A 16053-nucleotide genomic window follows, 5' to 3' on the forward strand; every position below is an offset into this window, starting at 1 on the left:
ATCTTGTAAGAAAGGTAAATCTCTCTTTGATCCAGCGTTAGCTTGTGGTAAAGCTTTTGGTTTCTCATTCCAAGACATCACTTGGAGCCTTAATCTTTTTCAGTTATAAGCAGGCAATGTGAATACTGAGAATATGAGAAAAAGTTATTTAATAAGTCTTGGAGACTGGAAATGGTAGGATCATATTGAACTGAACTTAACAAAGGAAAAGCGAATGTCATCTTTAGTGACTGGCCAGAATGGAGTAATCCATCTTCTGATGAGTTCAAATGGATTATACTGTTTGAGCCTGAGGTTATCATGGGAACAAGAGAACTGAAAGCAGGACAACTGAAAATAGTCATTTCACAATTTGCCCATAACTTGTTAATGAGTAACATAAACCATGTGTTCAAAACCTGGGACATCTGCGATATCTAAAATTGGAAAATTCATCTTCGCTAATATTTTAGAAATGTTTCAGTTTTTTAGAAGTAAATTTGATATGCAAATTATCACAAGTTAGTGACAAGTCAGAAATATAGCCTAAATGCAAGATGAATTCCTTTCCATACAAGAAGAGTGTACTAGACTGAAGATTAAATGCATCATTTTGGTAAGCCATCTAAATCAACTGGTCCAGTCGTCAAACTCCTCACTGAATTGAGTGCCCCACCGATCACATTTGGGTGTTGGTCCCTGCAGGTAGGTTGACTCATGGAAGTGCCTTAAAAATTCATCAAGCCTTTCTATAGTTTGGCTTCAGAGAGTTGACAGTGTTACTTAAACAACAAACTTCATATTATATCATAGTCACATCTTAAGACTGCTGATGTGATGAATTGTCTTGTGTGCAGTGCAAGCAACTATGACTGACATGATCTATTATCCCATTTTGAAATCAGTTTAGTGTGAAAACAAGATTGCAGGAGTCTGAGGTGCCTGAATTATTGAAGAAGGGAATAAGGATCATTTAGCCAAAATTGCTTCTGTTCATATTATTTCCAGACAAACGAGTTGTATGTAATTCTATAAGTGACTGTTCCTCTGATAAATGACACCGTGAGGCAAACTGTAGTAAGAAATGATCACTGCCACAGGAGCTCCAGATGATGGAGTCTCTTTGAAGGCAACTCCAGCCTAGTAAGGTTCTAACATGACAGTAGTCCGACAGGGCAACAGAATGTTTGTTTATCCGCTCTGAGATTTTGAGCCCTTGTGGTTCTTCTCAGGATCAGCCAATCTCAAGTTCAAAGGCAATTTATTAATCTGAAGGTATAAGGATTTCAGTGTTTCTCCCTCATCAGGATCCACCACTACAGTAATTACTGAATTAATAAAATATTGAGCTTTACGGGACACAAAAACTCAGAAAAATTAAAAGAAAACTGATGCTTGCATGAGCATCAAAGTCAAAAATGCTAAGAAATGATAGAAGGACTCTTTATATTCATTATATTTAATGTTCCGATTAACAAAGAAGGCATTGTATGGTCTTACATGAATGTGTGTTTGTGCCTTAAGCAGGATAATACCTGAATTTAATCCTGTTCTCGAAACAGTTATTGACCATTGCATTGTGAGGGAAATCCTATTTAAAAATAATGTGATTGCAGGATAGCTCCATACTGTGTGCATTTTTTTCCAAACTAAAACCACATAATTTTGATACTAACAGTTACGTTTAATCTTAGGCCCAATTTTCTCGATATGATTCACTTTCTGTCTCCTGCACATTTCCTTGATAATTACTGACTAATCCATCAAAATAATTCTATTATAATTGCATGCTGAAACCAAGATGATGTTGAAGTAATGCAAGCTGGAGAAATTCAGCCAAATACATTACAGCGTGCCTTTGTTAACTGTTTCATCCCTGCGAGTCATTTTTAGCCATTAAATCACAGCCTGTTTGTTTTTGCAAGAATGGTTTTCTGTGTACTTGTAACAAGGAAGAAGAAAGCAAGAATTTAGAGACGCGGACTCTCAGGCTACTTCTGAATCCACAGGTTAATAGAAGAAGAAAAAATTGCACTCTTATATTTTGGTGCACAAGAGCTACTGCAGCCTCAAAGAGTTAATATAAGGGCCTGCAGTTTCAATATGTTATAATTAAGCTGCAGTGAATGCCAAATAATATAGGAATGACAGGAAAAGGATGAGGTGGTCGTGGGGCCTCTTGTGGTCAAATCCTGTATGAATCAGCTGATTCTTTTCTCGTTATGTACTATGGAATTGATCCAAACCACTATCATGACAAGGGAGTCAACTCAAGTTTTCTTTTCATGGCTTGGCTATTTGCCCACAGTTTATTAATTTAGATTGCCACTGATTAATATTGTACCAATGCAGTCAATAATATTTGCACCTATATATATGATAAATATACCTTTGTTAATGACTACCTCTATACTTTTGATGCTTTCTTTAGCAGATTCTATTCATCCTTCATCTTAATAAAGCGGCCTCTAGTGAAACATCATTATTACCAACTCTGTTGAAACAAACCCCTCATTATAAAAATGTTCCCTGGTCCCAATGGAAGTTCTATTAAATGTAGTAGAGGAGCTCAAACCTCAATAAGATGTAACTTCTGATAAGAAGATCTTTCGATGCCAATTTCTGCAAATTTAACAGTGACATCTGATTGTAATTTCATTTTTTGGTTGCTGTTAATAATACTAAATATGGATCAACTAGCATGGCCTTTTGCTAATCTCTCATATGCCAGACATCTAAACTACCAATATCATTATCAAATATATAAAAGAAAAGAAAGACTTGCATTTATATAGCGCCTTTCAGGATGTCCCACAGCGCTTTGCAGCCAATGAAGTACTTTTAAAGTGTAGTCACTGTTGTAATGTAGGAAATGTAAATATATGTTTTATATTTGAGATATTGAGGTGTTTTCTCAATTTTCTCATCTTACTTCGCCTCTGCTGATGAGAGTGATTAGTTCCATGGATGCCAGCTGCTAGCTTGTCCAAATGTCCCTTCTTCTTGTTGGAGCCTGAATAATAAGTGTCAAGCAGGCTATTTGACCATGGAAATGATGGGGGAAGGACATCACAGCTAAGGGAGCATCACACCAAATCCTGTCCTCACCCCATTCCATACAATTGTACAAATAACAATTCGGAGAATGATCCTTGGTGAATATTTGGATTCTTCATCCATCATACTGAGATGTCTAAGCGTTAATAGTATAGACAATGCAATAAAAGGCAAGGTACAAGATATATGTAGCCTCATTTTATAATAGATTTTATATTGCTAACACAAAGTAACCTAATTCTTCAAAGAATTTATGTATTTTAAAATGTAAAGTCTTGCTAGTTGTAGCCGTGGCTCATTGGTAGTATTCCTGCCTCTGAGTCACACCCCACTCCAGAGACTTGAATATATAATCTAGGCCAGCATTTCAGTGCGGTACTGAGGGAGTGCTGCACTGTTGGAGATGCTGTCTTTCAGATGAGACATTATACCGGAGCCCTGTCTGCCCACTCAGGTAGATGTATTTGAAGAAGATTAGAGTAGTTCTCCAGGTGTCCTGGCCAATATTTATTCCCTCAATTAACATCACTAAAACAGCTTACTTGGAAGTCATTCCATTGCTGTTTGCAGGACCTTGCTGCATACAAATTGGCTGTTGCATTTCCCTCCATTACAACAATGGCTACTCGTTAAAAATATTTAATTGGCTTTGGGACGTTCTGAAATCATAAAAGGTGCTATATAAAGGCAAGCTTTTTTAAAAAATCAGGTCATTTACTGAAGAATACAGAGTAAATTAATTACAAGCTCACAGTTCAATATAGAAGACTAGTATGGGATCCTTGACTCCAGTCGAATAATTTAAACATGTGGTCCAGTTACACAGCAGCTTAGACAAAGAAAGGGGTGGGTTTGCTTATTTTACGTAGTGAACACAATCCGTTTTGGTCTTAGTGGCGCAAACTGATTTTCCCAATACTGGAAAAACTATTTTATTTATGAGTCCGCAGCCCATAAACAGCAAATCACATATAAAGTCTTGAATAGCCTTGAATGCAGAACTAAAACCATTCAATATAAAACTTAGCTGAAATGTATCAGTTTTCACTCCTTCTTACCCAGACTATAGATCTTATAGAAGTCTATAAAATAATGAGGGGCATAGATAAGGTAGATAGTCAAAATCTTTTCCCAAAGGTAGGGGAGTCTATAACGAGGGGGCATAGATTTAAGGTGAGAGGGGAGAGATACAAAAGGGTCCAGAGGGGCAATTTTTTCACTCAAAGGGTGGTGAGTGTCTGGAACGAGCTGCCAGAGGCAGTAGTAGAGGCGGGTACAATTTTGTCTTTTAAAAAGCATTTGGACAGTTACATGGGTAAGATGGGTATAGAGGGATATGGGCCAAGTGCAGAAAATTGGGACTAGCTTAGTGGTATAAACTGGGCGACATGGACATGTTGGGCCAAAGGGCCTGTTTCCATGTTGTAACTTCTATGATTCTATGATTCTATGATTCTAGCCAAAAATGAAACATAAAACAAACACAGACTACTTCATATATTAGTCTGCTGATATCTGAAAGTGGTTACACTTAAAAAAAAAATTGTTATAAATTAAATTTAAATATGTTAAACACTGGCACCTTACTTTATTCCCTGATTTTATTTCTGTAAGTCCACCTCTGCATTCTGGATTCAAATCCAACCCATAGCATGAAAGTTCCCTCTCTCCGCCAAGTGTATAAGTCCACTGTGAAATGTGTTTAGACAATTCAATTCTGTTTTGGTGCATGTGTCTATTCAAAATGGCACATCATTTGGCACTAAATTGTCACTCTCACACAGAGACCCCATAATTTCTCTCTGAAATACTTTTAATGCAGTAATTAACACATTTGGGTTAAATTTCTGTTTGTGTATTTTAATGCAGTCATCAAGCTGTTTAAAATAATAGTTTAATGACTGCGTTAAAACAGCACAGATTGGAATTTAATATGAAAGCACAACCCAATGTGCTACTAATAGCACACAGAAGAAATTAAATTTCAAAGAGTGCTGAATGCAGAAAAAAGAAAAATCTACCGCAGGACAAGATGTGGCAAGATGTGTTCTGAGATCATTGTTAAAGGGTTGCAAATATATCGAAGTTACAACACGGAAACAGGCCATTCGGCCCAACCAGTCTGTGTCGGCATTTACCCTCCACATTTACCCACCCTGTTCCAACATCCCTTCATCCCCTTTTCCTTTATCCGATTTTCCTTCAACCACCCATCCAATCTAATCTCAAATTTTGAGATACCTCAACCACGAACTCTGGAAGTGAATTCCACAGCCTCACAAGTCTCTGAGGAACAATTTTCAACAGCCGATACTCTGTTTCTCACCTGAAAAATGGGCAGTCAGCAGAGGAAAATCGAGGGAAGGGGGGACATGGTTGATGCAATTTTCAGGCAGATGTGTAAATGGGTGCACAGCATGCCTGCTTCAGGGGGGAAGCTGGTGAAATATGCAAATATGTACCAGGCAGTAAGGAATAGACGCCCTTCTTCATTTTGAATTGGTTTCTAAAATCCTTATTTATCCATGGCAACTTCTTTCTAAATGAAATATACATGTCTGTACCTTTGCAATCTCTTTTATAAAAACAAAATCCCATTAGTGCTCTGCAGTCCAATGTGCCACTTTCTCCTTTCACCTCACCTCAGCTAGCTTGTTCATTATCTTTCTAAAATCTGCCCTAATTCTAATGTTCTAGTTTTTGTACTGACTATTTTTCCCTTTCAGGTTGAATGTTAATCTTTATAATCATTATGGTCAGTACACCCAAGATGTTCACCCATACTTAGTCTATCTACCTGACCTACTTATTAGCTCATAGCCAGAACCAGCGATGCTTCCATCCTTGTTGGCTTAAAAGCATGCTGGGGGGCGATTTTTTTGTCACCATTTTTAGGTAGGAATGGGGTGGCGGGTTGCAGAAAGTCATGGCACAGCACTTACCACCCCATACCCATTGGCATTCAGCCCGTCACGATTTTAGAACGAGCTGGGAAGTTCTCCTGCCCAAAACAGGCCTACTTATAATCTGCAAATTAGGGTTCTACACCGTATTTGGGATCTTGAAGCAATTTTAGTCTTCCACTAGTGCAAATGTGCTCTCCATTGAACGTCCGCACCAACGTTCCTGCAGGCCACTCAGGAAAATATTTTTTTTTAAAAAAGCTTTGCCAAGGATTTCTGTGGGGCCAGGCGGAGCATAAATGCTCCTAATCCCACAAAAATCTTCCTAGCCCACTGCCGATCCCTTCGTGACCCCCTCTGTAGGATGCCCACACCCCATCGCCACACTTCATGCTCCACTTCCGAGTTTGACTCCACGGAAAAGCTGCCAAATTTCCAAGCCCCTCCCCTCTGATCGGTGAGCTGCCTGTCAATGCTCATTCAGCGCTGGCAGCTCGCCAATATTATTATAACGAGGCCCGACCAAGAAAATGGTTCGAACCTCATGTCGATGTCGTTGTGTGGGTTTAGGGGTCTCCACTATCACCACCTGCCCAATTTACATATTAATCAAAAATTGTTCCCACTGTTTTATACAAAGAGTCCATTTTTTGGTTTTTATTTTCCCTAAACACATGATGCAACGACTTCATAGAATCATACAGCACAGAAGGAGGTCATTCGGCCCATCGTGCCTGTGCCGGCTCTCTGAAAGAGCTGTCCAATTAGTCCCACTCCCCTGCTCTTTCCTCATAGTCCTGCAAACTTCTCCTTTTCGAGTATTTATCCAATTCTCTTTTGAAAGTTACTATTAAATCTGCCTCCACCACCTTTTCAGACAATGCATTCCAGATCATAACAACTTGCTGCATAAAAGAAATTCCCCTCATATCCCCCTGGATTTTTTTGCCCAGTATCTTAAATCTATGTCCTCTAGTTACTGACGCTCCTGCCAGTGGAAACAGTTTCCCCTTATCTGCTCTATGAAAATCCCTCATAATTTCGAACAACTCTATTAAATCTGCCCTTAACCTTCTCTGCTGTAAGAACAATCCCAGCTTCTCCAGTTTCGTCACCTAACTGAAGTCCTTCATCCCTGGTACCGTTCTGGTAAATCTCTTCTGCACCCTTTCCAAGGCCTTGACATCTTTTCTAAAGTGTGGTGCCCAGAATTGGGCACAATACTCTAACTGAGGCTTAACCAGTGATTTATAAAGGTTTACCATAACTTCCTTGCTTTTGTACTCTTTGCCTCAAATGCTTAAATTGAAATGGAATGCAATTCATGTCACATGTGTGTGAAGTCCTTGTGACCAAAATGATGTGCGGCTCTTCTGGCTTGTTCTCTCCAGAAACAAAAAAAAGGTTTGTCAAATACTATCCATGAGAACAATGTCCCTTTAGGATACTGTCGGTGTGGAATAGAGGGAGTTTCACACTACATCTGTGTTCGATCTGACTGAAAGTATTTGATGCTGACACTAAGGGCAGTGAGATTCCTCAGACCTAAGGGGCACAAGAATTCACAATAAAATATAAATAATAAAGTAAAATGTCTGCAGCAACATTTTTGCTTCATATTACATTCAAAACTAACTTAACGACCAACATTTGCCTCAGAAAGTGTAACTTGCGATCAACAGAGTTCACATACGACTGTTTGATGCACTTGCACTGCATTCCCATCGGCACTCTTTTTACGTTGGCATTAGCTCACTTATTTTAAACGAGTTAATGCCTGCATAACATTAGAGCACATAATACTTCGTTGGCTGTAAAGCATTTTGGGATGTCCTGAGGTCATGAAAGGCGCTATAGAAATGCAAGTCTTTCTTATCGGAATACAGTACGAGTGTGTTAATTATTCGTTATGTGAGCTTCACTGATCTGACGTTCGATCCCATGTGTGATCTACTGTCTGAACTCAGGACATAACAGAAGTTATTTTCAGTGAGTCCAGAAGCAGCCCCTGTCAGTTTGCATGTGCGTCATTTTGCTGCTTCCCATTATATACAGTTGGTAACAATCACAGAAAGTTCAGAGAAAGAGCAATCGTGACGTCACTGTCTTACCCAACTAGCAATAGCCCAACATGACTTGGTTATTTTAGCCACAGAAAAAGAGGTCTCTTGATCTCAACTCAGTTGAGTCCGTCACTGATCCTGTGGGTTATGTGGTCTGATGTCACTCAATGATTTATTTTTCTAGTAATGCTGCTTATCCTATACAGATTTGAATTCGGTATTTTTATCCATCAGAATTTATTTTTCCATATTTGAGAAATACTTTATGTTAAATCTTCTGCCTCATTTAAATTTAATTTATGGGAAGCCCACAAAAGCCAAATCTACAGAGTGGGTGCAACCCTGGAGACACTTTGATGAAATTGAAAAACTCATGATCCAAGTAACAAGTTTGCCAAGTTATATTGCAGTTGGGTCAGGGTTTAATAGTATTTAAGAGCAGTTACCACACATTTGTAGCTCTAGTATTCATTCTAATGCTGACTATTAAGCAGTGCCAGACACTCTACCATATAAAAGTATCAATAAAATGAGGCCCCTGAAATTCCATGTGGTTCTTCCCACCTCCTGCTATAACATCAACGAAATCCCCGCAGAAACAGCTTAAACGGCTGTTAGACCATAAGACCATAAGAGATAGGAGCAGGAGTAGGCCATTCGGCCCCTCGAGCCTGCTCCGCCATTCAATGAGATCATGGTTGATCTGATTTTTACCTCAACTCCACTTTCCCGCCCTTTCCCCATATCCTTTGACTCCCTTGCTGATTAAAAATTTGTCTAACTCAGCCTTGAATGTATTCAATGACTCAGCCTCCACAGCTTTTTGGGGTAAAGAATTCCAAAGATTCACGACCCTCTGGGAGAAGAAATTCCTCCTCATTTCCGTCTTAAACGGGCGACCCTTATTCTGAGACTATGCCCCCTAGTTTTAGATTCCCCCATGAGGGGTAACATCCTCTCAGCATCTACCCTATTAAGTCCCCTCAGAATCTTGCATGTTTCAATAAGATCTCCTCTCATTCTTCTAAACTCCAGTGAGTATAGACCCAACCTGTTCAATCTTTCCTCATAAGACAACCCTTCCATACCCGGAATCAACCGAGTGAACCTTCTCTGAACTGCCTCCAATGCAAGTATGTCCTTCCCGAAATAAGGCTGTTTATAGTTGTTTGTGCTGTTTCCCCAGGGTTTCCTCCGATCTTTCATCGTGTTTACGGCAGTGGATTTGGGAAATCCCCCCAAAAAATTCCAGGCGTCCCTTTTGAAAGGAAGTTGGTTATAGGTAAAGGTGGTTTTTTTTGCAAAAGGAAAAACTATATAAGAATAAACAAACTGTCATCCTGAACCACAGCGTTCAATTCCTAAAAGATACGGGTATTCACTTTCCTCGGGCATAACTTTTCTTTTTACTTAGAATTACATAGAAATTGCAACATGGAAACAGGCCATTCAGCCCAACTGGCCAGAGATGATGTCTCCCCTTGTGGGAGAGACGAGAACTAGGGGCCACTGTTTAAAAATAAGGGGTCTCCCATTTAAGACGGAGATGAGGAGAAATTTTTTCTCTCAGAGGGTCGTGAGTCTGTGGAACTCCCTTCCCCAGAGAGCGGTGGAGGCAGGGTCATTGAATATTTTTAAGGATGAGTTAGAAAGATTCCTGATTAACAAGGGAGTCAAAGGTAATAGTAGGTAGACGAGAAAGTAGGGTTGAGGGCACAATCAGATCAGCCATGATCTTATCAAATGGCAGAGCAGACTCGAGGGGCCGAATGGCCTAGTCCTGCTCTTGATTGGTATGTTCGTATTTTGGTGTTTGTGCTCCACACGAGCAGTAGTCCTAATCCCGCCCTGATCCCTTATGTATCTATAATCCATTTATCCCCCTTTCCTTCAACCACCTATTCTTAAACGTTGACAATGGTGGGGTAGAAATCGAACCGAATTTGGGGCACCTGTGCACCAAGGAGGCCTGAAAAACGTCTGATCCAAAATTGGGTTGGGCCTTTCTCAGGTGTCCAGGCCCAAAACAAGCATTAGATACCTTGCATGTGCTAATGAGGGGCTTACTGCTTGATTGAGGGTCCTTACCTGAAATATGGCTGCCCTATGCGGAGCAAGTTTTAGGGACATGGATGCCGCCTCTGAAAAAATAAGTGAATTATCCGCGGTAGGGAATATGCCTGGATGAAACAATGATCTCGGGTGCCAATCACTGTCAGACCCTTGGAAGTCAAGCATGGTCTAGAAATTGGACTTTTGTCCACATTGCCACACAGTATTTAACAATAGTTGTTTCAGTCCTGGCAGATGGGATGCCAGTTGCTCAATCCATCATCGTATAAAATAGGGCTCAATGGGAATGATTTAACACTCTTCATGCACCTCTTCTGTCGCGCAGCTGATAAATAAGATAACGCTAAAGAGAATCATCAGGTAGGTCATGTTAAATGGCCATGTGGAGTCAGAATTTCGTGCAACGGCAATATTGGCGACATAGGTCGTAAATCTCGCCGCTGCTAAGTTACTCCAACACGTCCTGGTGTTCTAATTAGAATATGCCGCAGTGAACACAGCGGCCAATCAGAAACAGCGCAGCCAATGGCCAATTACTGATCCCTTGCAGTGAGACTTCTTTGCATCTAATTCGTAGTTAACAAATTCTGTATGTTGTTTGAACAATAAATGCTTTAAAAAAAAGCTTAATTTTATTTGCATGTTATCAAAGCATTGGAATAACCGAAATGCAAAATGTCCAACATGTGTTTTTTTAAATTAGAAATGAAACCTGCCGGTAGAAAGTGGGAAATGGGTGGTACCACTGATCATCATAATCTCATAGCGTAGAAATAAAACTCATTTACTTTGTATATAAGTGAAAGTATCATTTATTATTTTAGGTCATGGTTATATTGAAAAGGCCTCATGTTTAGCAAAATCTAAAAAAATTGCATTTACATTATCAAACAAAGTGACAATCATAATAATGAGCTGATATACACAGAACAGATGTACAGTTACAAACTCCATATATTGCTTGTACATCAGAATTAATTAAAAACTAGCAAAGCTAAGAAGATGTGGCAATCTCCAGCTAGAAGTAGATATCAGGCTGTATGACATGGAATTATATATATATATATGTATATATGCAGTATGGGTGTTTATCCAAAGTTAAATGTAAAAGGATATCTGATTAATGAGAGCTGGATGAAAAGATTATCCTCTCAGTCTACCGTTACAATTTCTCGCTGATTAGCACTTCTGCTCTATTCTTCTTAACCCCCTTTTACAGAGTGCAACTGTCAGAAAGCACAAAGTGACTGAGCTCTCTAATGCCCCCGTAAATATGGAAAGGGTTTCTAATTACTCGTGACTTTTCCTAAGGTTCTTTTCCCCTCTCTTGCACTCTGATGAGGCTGAAGTGCCAGTCTGTTTGCCCAGTATAACCCACGCCTTCCAGATCTCGGACAGGAACCAAGGTGCCTGAAGCCAGAGCCCAGTGGGCACATCTCCTTTAATGCTGCCTGTTATCAGAGAGGGAGAAAAAGGGCAACTGGGAAATAGAGAAGGGCAGCCACCGTCTATCCCAAAAGTTGTGTGACAATAAAGACTTTTTGGTTTTAAGTCACCTCGATAGTTAATTACCAATCTGGTAATTCACAATGAGACCTGACAACATCAACCCTAGGACAGGGCTAGTTGTGGCCCTGGTCAGTGTCTTCCTGGTTTTTGGTTTTATGTCCATGGCATCTAGAGTCAGAGGAAAAACTCTGTATGACCTCCATCTGATAGTCATCAGGCCTGCCATCTGCTTGCCAGGCATGGCTGCCATCACCCTGGCTAAGAAGACTGATGGGTGCCCTAAGTGGCCTTCATGACCACGGAACCACTGCAGTCCTACCACGGAAGATGCTGAGGAACGAGCTCTTGGGCGACCAGGGAGCTTCCAGGATCTGTCCAAGAACTCCACCAGGGTCTAAATTCCTGATGCCGAGGATGGAGCATCCAAGAGTCTGATCAGGAAGAGAAACCAGGAAGTGGCCACAAGATACCTGGAGACCAACTACCCAACCAACGTCTTCAACTACAGAACATTCAACTGGCCCTGTTCTATCCTGGACAGCGCCTTCTACACTGGCGTCTACTCTCCCCAGTGACAATGTGCCCTACTTCCCAAGTATTAATGCTGCTACCCTGATCCCAGAGAACCCTGGCAATGTCTTTGCATTGATTGCATTCCCCCTGTTTGTAATCAGTCTTTCCGCCTTTTATTGCAAATATGCGCATACGCATCTTGATATTGCACGAAGTATCTACTCCATAAAATACCTCGCCATAAAGTTTGTTTTAACACTTACTAAGCTAGTGCCTTTTGGAAGTCCTCGAATGAGATTTTGCAGTTCTCTTCCTTCAATATAAATCATGCCGCTGCCAGGTCACTAAGGTAATTATTTTTCAGTCTCAGTGACAGCGGCAAGAAAACATGTGTTAATTATAGAAATTTATGATCGTCGTTGAATACAATGTGGGGGGCGGGGGGAGCTGTGATATTGAACTTGTCAATGTTTCAGCAAGGGTAATGGCAGAGCAGCGCAAACGTCCCAGGAAATTATGGCACGACGTAAGTAATGACGTAATTTACTCACGCCACAATTTCCTCTCAATTTCGGGCCGTAAAGCAAGCCCTAAAACGCGGTTGCGCCATTACAATGCATTAGTCTCTCGGCCATGCCTATCAATATTTACAAGTAACCAATATCTTTCATTGGCTGAAAGGGGGAAATAAAGCATCATTTTCACCGATAGTATGAATAAAGTTAGCGATTAGGTGAAAGGCAGAGAAGGGAGTGGCGCAATCCTTTCCCAAGTCCACACATGTTATCTATTTCCCCACGTAGGGGTAGAGTACGGAGGGATTTCCAGCAGTGTTACTACAATAACACAGCAGAGCTAAACTTTCTGCCCCTCCACCCGCCCACTCGTACATATTTACACATTTTTCTGTTACATTGGCTAACTTACATTCGCTTAATAAAAAAACAAGAGCCCTTATAAAAATGTTCTTGACCTTCCTTTGCTGGGAGAAATACTTTACCCACTTCATGTTTTCTCTTTCCATTAGCACAGCAAATTCTCTCCCACACAAAGCAGTAGAAAGTCATCATTTTAAATTATTCTGCCTTAATGCAACTTGAGGGGTAATTTACTGGTGACCTTGGCTGCCTTGAGACTATACATTTTTCATGGAGAGTGTTGTTCCTTCAGGATTCCAGTTGAATCAGGTATGCATTTTGTTTGAATGTTGACTCTGTCCATTCGTGTTGGTGAAAGAGTTATCGATACATGGACATGAACTGCTCACTGTATCTGCCTAAATTTACGACATAATTTCAGAAACATTTTGTTTATCATTTTAAAAAAAAATAATTACAACAAATTTCTGCTCAGGACATTGAACCCAGTTGTTCACAAGTACACACACTGATCTGATGTGATTGACTTAATAGCTGGAGATCACCCTTTCCTGTCTACTCCTCACAGCTGGGCTGCTGTGAGATACTCTGGCACTGGGGGTCTGCTTTAACTCCCTCCCAGAGGATCAGGTTTGGTTTCTAGAAAGTGAAACAGAGATTGCCTGTCCCAAATCCTTAACCCTTCACTTCTTCTCCTTTCCCATTAATACATTTCTTGATGGTCAAGTTTCATCGGTTCATAATATATATAAAAAAGTGTGGCAATAGTTTATCATCAAGGTTATATTCCAGCCTTTCATATCTTACTGAAAGGATTTTGTTTAATATAAAATATACAGGATAATTGCATGACCTCAGAACAAATGACTGCTCCCAGTATATTATTAATATTATGTATCTGTCATGATTTTATTTTCCTGCACATCTTTTCATGAAATTGCTGTCTCTACCATTGCATTCTGTGACTGTGGTCATGTGTCGTGATTTCTTTGTTTGAAGTGATGTTAAACTTGGAGTATACTTGTCAGCAGAGTAGCTATCAGGTACATAGGCCAGGTTGCTATCAGCTCATAATGACACCATTTAATTAAATGGATGGTCGGGAATGATAAGAAGTGTGAATGAGGTTTTATATCCTTGTGGCGGGTATCTATCTGTTCAATAAGTAATAATCCAGGATGAGCGAGATTTCCTTGTGAGGTTAACTATCTAACTGAGCGAGACTTCAGTTAAATCACTCTATTACATCTATTCAGTGTCAGCTTTGAGCAATCGGTAGCAATGTTGCCTCAGTCAAAAGAATGGTGGACTCAAGTCAAGCTCCAAGGCTTGAAAACAAAATCTCGGCTGATGTTTCAGTGCATTACCAAGGAAGTGCTGCACTGTTGGAGGTACCGCTCTTTGGACAAGATGTTAAACCAAAGCCCTGTTGTCTGATCAGGTGAACATTGAAGATCCCATAGCGTTATTGAAGAAGAGCAGAGAGTTCTTCCTTTATCCTTGGAAATATTTCTCCCTCAACTAATGCTGCCAAAAGCAGATTAATTGTTCAATTATTAAATTGATGTTTGTGAGATCTTGCTGTGATCAAAATGTTTGCTGCACTGGCCTACATAACAACAGGCACTATGCACTATGCACTATGCACCAAAGACTAATTAATTGAACGCATATATGTTTCAATGAGATCACCTCTCATTCTTCTAAAGTCCAGAGACAATAGGCACATTCTACTCAATCCCTCCTCATAGGGTAACCCTCTCATCCTAGGAATCAATCCATTGAACCTTTGTTGAACCCCTCTAAGGCAAGTATATCCTTCCTTAGGTAAGGAGACCAAAACTGTACACAGTACTCCAGGTGTGGTCTCACCAAAGCCCTGTACAATTGCAGCAAGACTTCCTTACTCTTGTACTCCAACCCCCTTGCAATAAAGGCCAACATGCCATTTGCCTTCCCAATTGCTTACTGTACCTGCAATACAGATAGCAGGAGAATTAGATTTGGTTTGTTCTAGTGCAGACATGATGGGCTGAATGGCCTCCTTTTGTGCTGAAAACTTCTATGGTCCAATATATACACAAGTATTTGTGCCTTTCTGTTCCCTCTATATTAAAGAACACAAGAGTTAAAATGCTGTTGCTTCTCCCCCATGTGTTTTGCTCCATGCATTATTTGGTTTTGCTGGGTAATCTTCCATTTTTGCACTTTTGTTTTTTTCTCCTCGCCAATACTTTCCTTCATCATTCTTGTTTGCTGCTGCCGTTTAAATCACACAATACAAAATGCGGACGTTTGACATTCTTTTGGGGGTTCTGAACACGCTGTGTAATTTAGATGAGGGGCAACAAATACTGGTCTAACAACAGTAGATGTGTTTGCTCCGGACTCATCATTACCCCAGGACCAAGTTTGTAGGTCCTTCCACATCTATCTGGACATGTCAGAGGAGCCCTGCCTTTGCTGTATCTGCTTCATAGAGCAAGTGCCACAGAGCTGGACCATTTGTTGCAGGGCAACCTGCAGACAACACCTGAAACAAGGACAGCTCTTCTCATCGAAGGGCAAGTTACCACAGCATGGAGCTTGAATGCCATCACATCCTTCTAATCCACCCTGAAGACATCTGCCACATAGTGCAGTCTATAGTGCACATCTGATTAAAGCAAGTGACTAACACTGTGCGGAAAGTAAGCATCAACTGGACATGCCACACAGTTTTGACTGGGTGTCAGAGTTCACTTGAGTACAGAGCATTGCAGATAGCGACTATGCAGGTATCTGAGCTCCTCACATCAACCACCTAAACTGCACGGGTTGGCACTCAATTACTGTTCAGCTGGTATCTGACCACAGGCACATCAATGGCCATTATCTGGGAAGTAGCCATGATGGTTCCTTCGTGCATATTATTTGAAGAAGAAACATTGGGTGGCTCTTAGAAGAACGGATTCTTTTCAACCATAGCTACTGACCTTACTGAGAAACCAGCAGAGGAATGCCTAGGTCTTAATATCTCTACATTTCATTGATGTTCCTTGGCTGCCTTCTCTATCTTCAAGAAAAATATGCCGAGCA

At 40.5% G+C, this 16053-nt stretch overlaps 1 pseudogene; it reads left to right on the forward strand.

The window, feature by feature from the left end:
* The first annotated feature begins 11664 nt into the window (after nt 1-11664).
* On the forward strand, nt 11665-12159 carry LOC137341449 (transmembrane protein 215-like; annotated as a pseudogene).
* The last annotated feature ends 3894 nt before the right edge of the window (nt 12160-16053 follow it).

The sequence above is a fragment of the Heptranchias perlo genome, chromosome 23, assembly GCF_035084215.1.
Source record: "Heptranchias perlo isolate sHepPer1 chromosome 23, sHepPer1.hap1, whole genome shotgun sequence".
Taxonomy (NCBI): Eukaryota; Metazoa; Chordata; class Chondrichthyes; order Hexanchiformes; family Hexanchidae; genus Heptranchias; species Heptranchias perlo.